At 33.7% G+C, this 9,672-nt stretch overlaps 2 long non-coding RNA genes across 2 annotated transcripts; one reads left to right on the forward strand and one right to left on the reverse strand.

Moving 5' to 3' along the window:
• On the forward strand, positions 1,496–3,192 carry LOC107634221. Its single transcript, XR_001618797.2, has 3 exons — positions 1,496–1,702; positions 2,379–2,709; positions 2,804–3,192. It is a non-coding gene; the product is annotated as an uncharacterized LOC107634221 (long non-coding RNA).
• Positions 6,826–8,526, reverse strand: LOC107634222. Its single transcript, XR_001618798.2, has 4 exons — positions 8,155–8,526; positions 7,885–8,071; positions 7,634–7,786; positions 6,826–7,543 (listed from the first exon to the last, which is right to left on the reverse strand). It is a non-coding gene; the product is annotated as an uncharacterized LOC107634222 (long non-coding RNA).

Consider the following 9,672-nt stretch of genomic DNA (forward strand, 5'->3'; position numbering starts at 1 on the left):
TCCAATTGACGCAGTCTCAACGGCGTTCGAAAGTTAATTTTGAGAGCTTTCCAAACACGCACACGTGCGACATGAGCAAAAAACACAAAAAAAAACACACAGACGTGCTAAACGAGCGAAAAGCACACACACGTTAACGAGCGAAAAATACGCACATGTGTGTGTTTTTTTTCGCTCGTTTCACACGTGTATGTTTCTTTTTTCACTCGTTTTGTGTGCTCGACCTTGGACTCGGGGCGGGGGACCCCAGCGGCACACCTCAACCACAACGTGCTTGCTAGTGTGCCTAGGGGATGAAAAGGCTCCTGATACTACTCATGCCTATGCACGCTTAAAAAATGTATATATAATAAAATAAAAAATAAAAATAAAAAATCACAAAAAAGCACACAAACACACACACGTGCGAAGCGAGCAAAAAACACACACGTGCGAAACGAGCAAAAAACATGCACATGTGCCAAACGAGCGAAAAAAACAAAAAAAAATAAATAAAAACATACACACGCGTGCGAAACGAATGAAAAACACACAAAAAATTAAATAAAAAAATACACACGTGCGAAACGAATGAAAAAAAAACACAGATTTCGTGATCTTCAGCAGCTTTACGTGATCTTATCTGTGAAGCATACTCCGCTACCTCCGCAACGCAGAACCGCTCCTCTCCCCTCAAGGATATCATGCTATACAGTATCCAGGTGATTTTTCACCCAATTGCTACTTTTTCACATTCTTTTCAAATAATAATAAGGGTTAAATATGGTTTTTGTCCCAAAATTTTTTCGCCAGAATCGAAACCGTCCCTCATCTAATTTTCGATTTAGAATCATCCTTAATATTTTTTTCGTATTAAAATCATCTTTTTAAATAAAATTTTTAATTTAATTCCGGTGGTGTTGGTATTGTGGTGGTGGTGGTGGTGGAGAAGGTAATTGTGTTGGTAGTAGTGAGGGTATTTTTGTCCAAAAAAAATAAAAATGACGATTTTAATACAAAAAAAAAACGTTAAGGATGATTCTAAATCGAAAATTAGATGAGGGATGGTTTCGATTCTGGCTGAAAACCTTTGGGACCAAAACCATACTTAACCCTAATAATAATCTCTTAATTGTTTTACCTTTTTTTTTTCGCAATGTACCAAATCATTTGTAAATGGAATTTCCATTATCCATAATCTACTTGAAGAATCTTTATGTCAACACTTTTTATTGGATGAAAATTATCCTTTGTGACCCGAATATGAATATATTGATATTATTTTTGTGATTTAATTTTTTCTCATCACTAATATTATCAGTATATTGCTATTTCTTCAATTATAATAACATGTGGTTGAATTCTCTCGCATGAAACAACAAATTTTGTCAGAAGCTGTGTTTTCTATTCAACGGGGTCAGCCTTAAATTGTTTTTATCTATTTATTTTATACGGCTAACTTTTAATTATTTAAAATTTAAATTTTAAATTCAAAAATTGAAATTGAAAAGAAGAGATTCGTTTTTACCCTTTTATAGAATTATGGAAGATGATTTTCCTCACTCTTGCTCTTCCCCAATTTCCATTTTCTCATTTTTCCAATTTATCCCTTTCCATCTCATAACGTTTTTTCTTCCTTTTGATTTCACACAAAAATACAGAATCAAACCTTGAGTTTCAATTTCAGTTCCGCATAAGGCTCATCCACACAAGAAACAAACTAGTACGTATATACTAACTCCTCTTCTTTGGATTTCTCTTTTAAGTTGGTGATAGTAAATGGAGTATACTTCGAGCTTTATTTATTATTTTTATTTTTTAGTTCGAATTAGTTTTGAGACTGATTCCCATACCAGAGTGTTTTGATTCCCTCAGCTTTCTCTTTGAAATTTCCACACCCATAAGGTATATGTAAAATAGGTGTGGATTTGGTTCAGTATAATTCGGTCTCAATGCAAAAATCCTCGAACAACGATTCTCTTTTTTTTTTTTTTGCTTCCTTTGTTTATTCAACTCTTTGATCCACCCATTCCTTGGTTACATTTTCTGAGTTCTGCTCTTCCCAAATAATGTTCAAGTTGTGTTCTTTCACGAGTTTATTGTTAAAACAAGGTGAAATTTCATTTGGATGTTGTTTAGGATAATCAATAATGCAGGATCGAAGGACTAGAACACGATACCATTGCTCTTCGTTCTGAATTCTTGATGCACCAATTAAATCCAATGAAATATATATAATCAAGCTCTTCCTATTTTCAATTCTATGTAATCAAGCTCTTTGAATTTTTTTTATTATCTATTTATTTTTTGTTATCATTTTTCTTCTTTTCTCAGAGATTTCAAATTTTCAATGCTGTATACTGTTCTGATAGGCTAATGTTTTCTTGAAATCCAATTAGGTTGGAAAAACTGGTGGTGCCAGGTGGAAATCCATGTCCGATGCTGTGAGCAAAGCAAACATGTTCTCTGATTCTCTTTTATTATTCTTTTTTCTTCAAATAACAATTATTTCTGCTTTTGTTGTTGTTTTACGAAGAACATACTAGCATATGAGGAGAATATCAAAGCCTACAACAAAAGATTCATAATTGCTTTAACTCAATATTTTCATTCTCTCTTATATTGTGATTTATACAAATCTTATGATTGAGCTCTTTTAATGTTTAGAATGAGGGTGGAGATTCTAATAAGTCAAAATCTGTGGTGAATGATGATTATGATGATGAAGAGGTGATGGAGCTTTGTAATTTAATTTTAATTGTGAAATAGACTCTGACAATAGTTGTTTTTGTTTGTTAATGAGTTTGAAATGTTATTTTTTTAGAGGATGAGTGAAGTAGCTGCTGTGGTGAAGGAAAAGACCTTGGAGTGGGAAGAAATAATTTCATTCATTATCAATCTTCATATAGTTTTGAAAGTTGATTAACAATATAGTTTGATCATCTTAATTTTCCACTTACTTTTATGTGTGAAGATCATGAGATTTAAGGTTTAGTAGGTTGTGTATGTTTGATTCATCGAAAGGAATATATTTTAGATGCCATAATATAATTTTCTTCTTCTTATGTTTTTGGGCAAAAAACTATATTCATTATTTTTATTTATTTTTAGTTTAAGGGAGTACTTTACCTTTATAGATGTTAGAAAATAAGTTTGTAAAACTCTATATTTATTTAAGTTAGTTATCATTTTGTGTTTGAAAGTATTATGTTATATTATACTGAAGAAAATATTATGTTGAGACATCATTTATGTTTGAGCAAGTTCTTTAAAATTTTTCTTCATTTAAAAGTTTAGAATCCTCTATTATATTACTTTTTATTTCTCCTCAATTTTATTTATTTACCATAATTTTATTTGAGTATTAGTTTTTTTCTAAATTTAATTTGTTTTCCTTACCAAAATTTGAAAATTAGAAGAATGCTTCTAAAGAAAATTGAATGATTAACCTTTGAAAGAGATTTAGTTTATAGCTTTGTCATACAAGGTTTATAATTCAGAGGGACAAAGTTTAATTGTTATATTTAAGAGTACTAAATCTCCTTAGGATACTATTGAAAGAAATTTTTGGCGATCTAACTTTGCTAATTAATTCTTTTTTATTTAGTCCTCTTCTTGATGAAACTTTTCACTTGCATGCTTATTCTATTTTTAAATTAAAAGAGTTAAAAAAAAAAGGCTTTGTACCAATGCCTCATGATTATTTTATTTTTGGAACATGTAATTAACTGGCAAAACTTATACTTCATTATTAAAAAGAAAATAATAAGTTGATTGGGATTGGAGATCAAGAGAATTGAATTTTGAAATTTAGAAGAATAATTTTAGAATTCATGTAAAAGAAGCAGAAAAAATATTTTAGTTGTTTCTCAACATGAAAAAGCCGTATTAAAAATGTTAATAATAAATGTGATGAAACTGTATATATGCGATTGATGGTTTTCAACTTTTTACCTAGAAAATCGAATAAATTATCATAATGGAATGTTAAACATTTGATGAGATGAATTGTTTATTTTGTGATAAAATTTTAGTTTCTATTTCTCTTTACAATTTTCTTTCTCTTATAGTAATTAACTATGAACATAACTTACATTGTGTTCATAGTTGCATATATTTATTTATGAAAATGTTATTCTTTCTATTACCGTATTACATATGTTATATCATCTCCTTAATGAATCATTGTTAAGCGATGGAATGCAATTTTTTTTGTTGAAAAATAGATCATTTATATTTATCAATTGGCTTTTCATAGAGGGTGTGCGTGGTTATTTTGTCATGCCCTTAGCACGGGTCCTGCTTTAGTACTTGATAAAACAATGTTATTAAACCTTCACAACTAGAAAATTGCTTATTACAGACCAATTTACAGACAAATTTGGCCTTTACTACAAATAGATTTTTTGTTACCGACAAAATTATGCGCAAACAAGTATTATGCATAATTATGTGGTTGCATATTGGATGTGATTGTGCATATGTTTCTTGTTACTTCTGCTATTTGTATTTTGGCTTATATTGTTATGTATATATTTATCTCGACCCTGTTATGACTATGTGGGCACAGACGATATAAACAAACTTAACTACAAACCCAGACCTTACTAAGAACTTCCCAGTTCTTACCCTATTTCTCTTCAGATGGACACGAGAGTTCTGTTTTACGAAGTTGATCATCCTTATATCCATGAGGACCCAATGCGCGACGAGTACTATATCTATTGTGGGGAACCTCGTATACGTAATTATGTAGTACGTGGTAAACCCTTTCAGCATCCAATCAGTATACCTTTCTTTGATCTCGATGCACCTTATGACTTTCCTCCTTCCTGGTTGCACCCTGGGAGACCTGGGATACCTCATCCTAAGGAGCAGATGCCTCCTCCACCTGATTATCCTCCACCACCAGACCCTCCTCTGCCTGATGAGCCTATTACGACACAGCTCATCCATGAGATACCTCTTGCACCTTTTGTTCTTGATGAGTGAGGTATTCCTATGTTACCACCTGAGCTCGATCCCCTACCAGAGTCGATTGAGCCACCTATTCCAAAGGAGCAAGAGGGACACAGGCAGGATCAGATTATGGATACCACGTACTACATAATTACGTATACGTGGTTCCGCACAATCAATATAGTACTCGCCGTGCACTGGATCCTCGTGGATGTAAGGATGATCAACCTCGTAAAATAGAACTCCCGTATCCATCTGAAGAGAAGGAATAAGAATTGGAGAGTTCTTAGTAAGGTCGGGGTTTGCAGTTAAGTTCATTTATATCGTCCGTACCCACTACCCACAGTCATAACAGAGTCTAGACAAATATATACATAACAACAATATAAACCAAAACACAAATAATCACGTACCAAACAACCAAATCTGGTTGTTTAGTATACCTTATCGGCTTTCTTCTTCTGCCACAAGCGGTCTAGTGCACTGTCGGCATCACCCCTGTAACCAGCATATCATAGCATTAAGTATGAAACAAAATGAGTATATACCCATTTTGGTCCTCAAAGAATTTTGGACTGGACACTTTAGTCCCCAACTAAAATTAATTACTTGATTGGTCCCTAACAATTAATTTCGTCAGTCACTTGGGTCCTTTACTCCGTTAACTCTAACGGAGGACAAAATAGTCCCTGATAACTCTAACAGGGGACAAAATGGTCTCTGATCTCCTCTGTTCGGAAATGACATTGATCTCTCTCAATTTCCATCATATCTCGCATAACACTAGCAGTCTAATATTGTAATTTCAAACTACACAATGCACACTCTATAAATTTAATGTTCACAAGAAAAAAAAATCATCAACTTGTTCTTAACCAATTCATACTCGGAAAACTAATGCATATGTCTCTCAACTAGTTATCGTTTTTGATGGATCCCATGAATCTAGACAGCAAGTTTGATTTGTTAAGACCCGTCGTCATCGTTGCCATCTCCCTCCTCCTCTACCCTATCGTCTCCATGACCACATTGTCCACCACTCCGATCGCTTCCTTCAGCTTCTTCTCCAAACCAATATTCAGTAATCGCTTCAGTTTTCATATAAGCGGCAACGGCGACATTGCTCGTTGTACTGATAGCTTGGATGCGAGGTCGAAGCTATCTGTCAACTTGGACTCTGGAAAAGAAGAAATGAAGCACTCGGTGTCTATTTTAAATGAGAATTTACATATGATGTCGAAGAAGAATCTTCTCATGATGTCCTAATGTCCAACAATCTATATTGCTTGCCGGAGAGTGGAGAAAGGCGTGCCCTTGGAGTAGTTGTGGAACTTGGTCTTGAGGATGTTGTGGACGTGTCGGGGTTGGAGGTGATGTTATTGAAGACGTGAAAGTGGATGCTTTTGGTGGGTGAAGTGCAGAGGAGGTGGATGTACCAGTCACAAAGATTTAGAAAGTGTGTGGTCCATGACATGTTGAGGTAGATGCGACACGTGTGACAATTACACCATGGCTTAATATTGGAGCTAAAGAGGAGGAAGGATCCGAAAAGATGGAAAAGAAGACTGTAAAGGTAAAGAAGGAGAGTATGAATGTTAGGGTTATGCAAGATACGATAAAAATTGGAGAAGAACAGTGTCGTTTTTGAATAAAGGGGTCAGGGATCATTTTGTCCCTTGTTAGAGTTGTCAGGAACCATTTTGTCTCCTGTTAGAGTTGTCAAAGACTATTTTGTCCTCCGTTAGAGTTAACGGAGTAAAGGACCTAAGTGACTGACAAAATTAATTGTTAGGGACCAATCAAGTAATTAATTTTATTTGGGGACTAAAGTATCCAGTCTGAAATTCTTTGAGAACCAAAATGGGTATATACTCAAACAAAATTGCTAAATGGAAAGAATGAATGATATATAAGACCAAAGAAGGACATCCCGTTAAAAAGTTTAATTTGATACTAATTCTTGAAAGATCATGCAATGGCAGTAGACAATGTCTATTTAATATAAGACATAAGGTAATTGAGCATCAATTTCAGTTAACCCAATAAATTCACCATTCTTAACCCACCTAATATAAATCCACAAACATATAAAGGGGGCACACAAGTAGTCAATAAGATTTAGTGATTAGGAAACATTAGTATAGAATAGTCCAGCCCGTGTCATAGTTAAATCATATTACTATTATCTTTGCCTTAACAATTAAAGAAATACATATTCAATTCAAAATGCTCCAACTCCCACAATAGAAAACCAACAAATACTTGGTAAATAGGTTCCCATGGTTTATATATGCCATTAAATAAGAACAAATTAGATGTTCCCAATAAATAAGAAATAAACCAATTTCCATCAGTGAATGCATCACTGTAAAACAGAACAACTAAATAAGAAATTGCACATAAACTAGAGGTTCCCAATTCCTTCCCTTCTAATGATTTTCAACAGCAGTTACAATATAAAGCTTACCATTCCAAATTCTCGAGTGGTCTTCACATACATCACTACTCATCACTACAGACTTCAATCTCCACAGATACTTAAGCTGCTGCCGAATATCCGTGGAACCTGGTTCAATTGGCATTGTAAAGAACACCAAAACCTTCACTGAGTATCCATCAACAACCAAAAATCAATCAAACCCACAACAATCAGCATCATTCATGCAAATTCAAATAAGTAAAAGCAAAGCTAAACCTGCATTCAAAAGCAAATTTCGATCCTCCTGGTAGTGCTCAATGATCGGAATCAAATCCTTGGAAACCTTGTTCCATTTGCGCACCTGCTTGAACACGTCACGAGTTTGCGGGTCATTGCGCCGCAGAAACCTCAGCAAGTCATTCAGGTTATCTGGAAAGACGGTACCGATAATTGACCTATTAGGAACTAAGAAACCTTCACCGAATTGAATTTAGAGAACAAAAATGGGAAATGGGTGAAATTAATACCGAGGCAGTGTTCTCCCGATGTAGCCTATGCAGTGCCTTTGGTCATCCTCTTCGACGGTGTGGGGAACTGTCCTCTGCTGTGATGTTGATATGTGTGAAAATGGTTAAAGTAGTACAATAATCCTGCCACCCATGATTAGAAAAGGAGTTCAGACTTTCACTGTGTATATTGAATCTTTCTCCCTCACTGCACAATATTAAAAGTAGAATCATAAATGCAAAATTCTCCACTACATTTGAAATTCTCAAAAGATTAGAGGATGGATATACCTGAGGTTTGATGAATTCTAGAACTGTCAGTAAAGAAAAATGCTCAGGTGGCCCAGGCTGCATTATAGCCCTTTTAAACACCTCCTTCCAAACAACAACAATAAGCAATCAAGAAAAACAAAGTAATAAAGTCAAGTTCTAGAACACAGGAAAAGGAATCAAATCAAACACAATAAATTCACACAAAACAGTGTTCAAAATTGGGTCAGTGTTTTACTCAACAAGTGGAATATGGAAAATCACCTAAAACTAAAAATTTAACATTTGATACAACATTAATATAAAATCTAATCACAAATATATTCACCTAGTTGAAGGCATTTAAGATTTTAACATTATTACCTTAGAAGTCATATGGAATTAATATTTCTATCCAAAACAAAGAGTAAAGTAAAATAAGATTAGTTGATGCTCATAGCTTAGAACTTGTTACATTATACACATGCATTCCTTAATAGAGTAATTCAAACTACACCATAGATTAAAATTGCTATAGGTTAATAACAATAGGTAGAAAAAGAAATCTGAATATCAACAAAAGTGGCATCCGCTCATTGTCACATAAGTTGGCAACCTTTAAACTAGTAATCATATTCATCACTTATGAACCACATAGTTGTTACCCAATGCAAACAGTATACAGATTGATATTGCGATAGTATACAAACCGTTGAAACTAAAATATAGACAGCATCCATACCTTAACCTCATGCCAGTGATCCAAACACTCTCGATGTACATATTTTGATGTACCTTAGCATTTGCAAGGAGCAATGAAATCTCTGCCTGGGATGAATTAAAAGTAAAATTAACTAAATATAAGTAAATTCATATACAACTAAAATTCATAAATTCATATACTAGGTAATTGCAATAAATTCCAATCAGTAAACTGAGCTAAGAATTCAGAGTAGCAACTACACGTAATAGCTTGATATAAATAGTTTAAGCTCAAATTGAGATAAAATGTTGTTCATTTCAAACTAAAGCAAATGCATTTATCCACACAAAAAAAAAACCACAAATAGAGTAGAATCGTGCAACAAGCTCAGAACAGGTGATCAAATCCCTAAGCTGGAAATTAGAAACATTTAAACAGAAAAAAGAATGGAAAGGGCAAAATTACCATCTGTTTCAAGATAAAGTGATTACCAGCTTCCCTTACTACCAACCGTTTAATACTTTTTATTCATCAAGGCAGGATAACTATGATTCTAAATAGTTATTAATATTTACAACTGTGTATTTAGTTGCAACTAATGACAAATGGAAGTTAGTTTTGGTTCTCACCAACATCTGATGCATTAACTACATATTATGTAGATTGGAATAGAAGATGCAGAAATTGGATATAGTTCTTGTTTTGCCACTCCAAAAACAAAGATTAAATAAGATGAAGATAATAGTATCATATGAAATTGAAAAACGTTAGAAGAATGATACCACCAAAAAGTGAAGATAGAAAAAGTCAAGATATAAGTATATGAAACACCTTTAATTTCCCTTAGTCCTCTTCTC

Source organism: Arachis ipaensis, chromosome B03 (assembly GCF_000816755.2).
Source record: "Arachis ipaensis cultivar K30076 chromosome B03, Araip1.1, whole genome shotgun sequence".
NCBI lineage: Eukaryota > Viridiplantae > Streptophyta > Magnoliopsida > Fabales > Fabaceae > Arachis > Arachis ipaensis.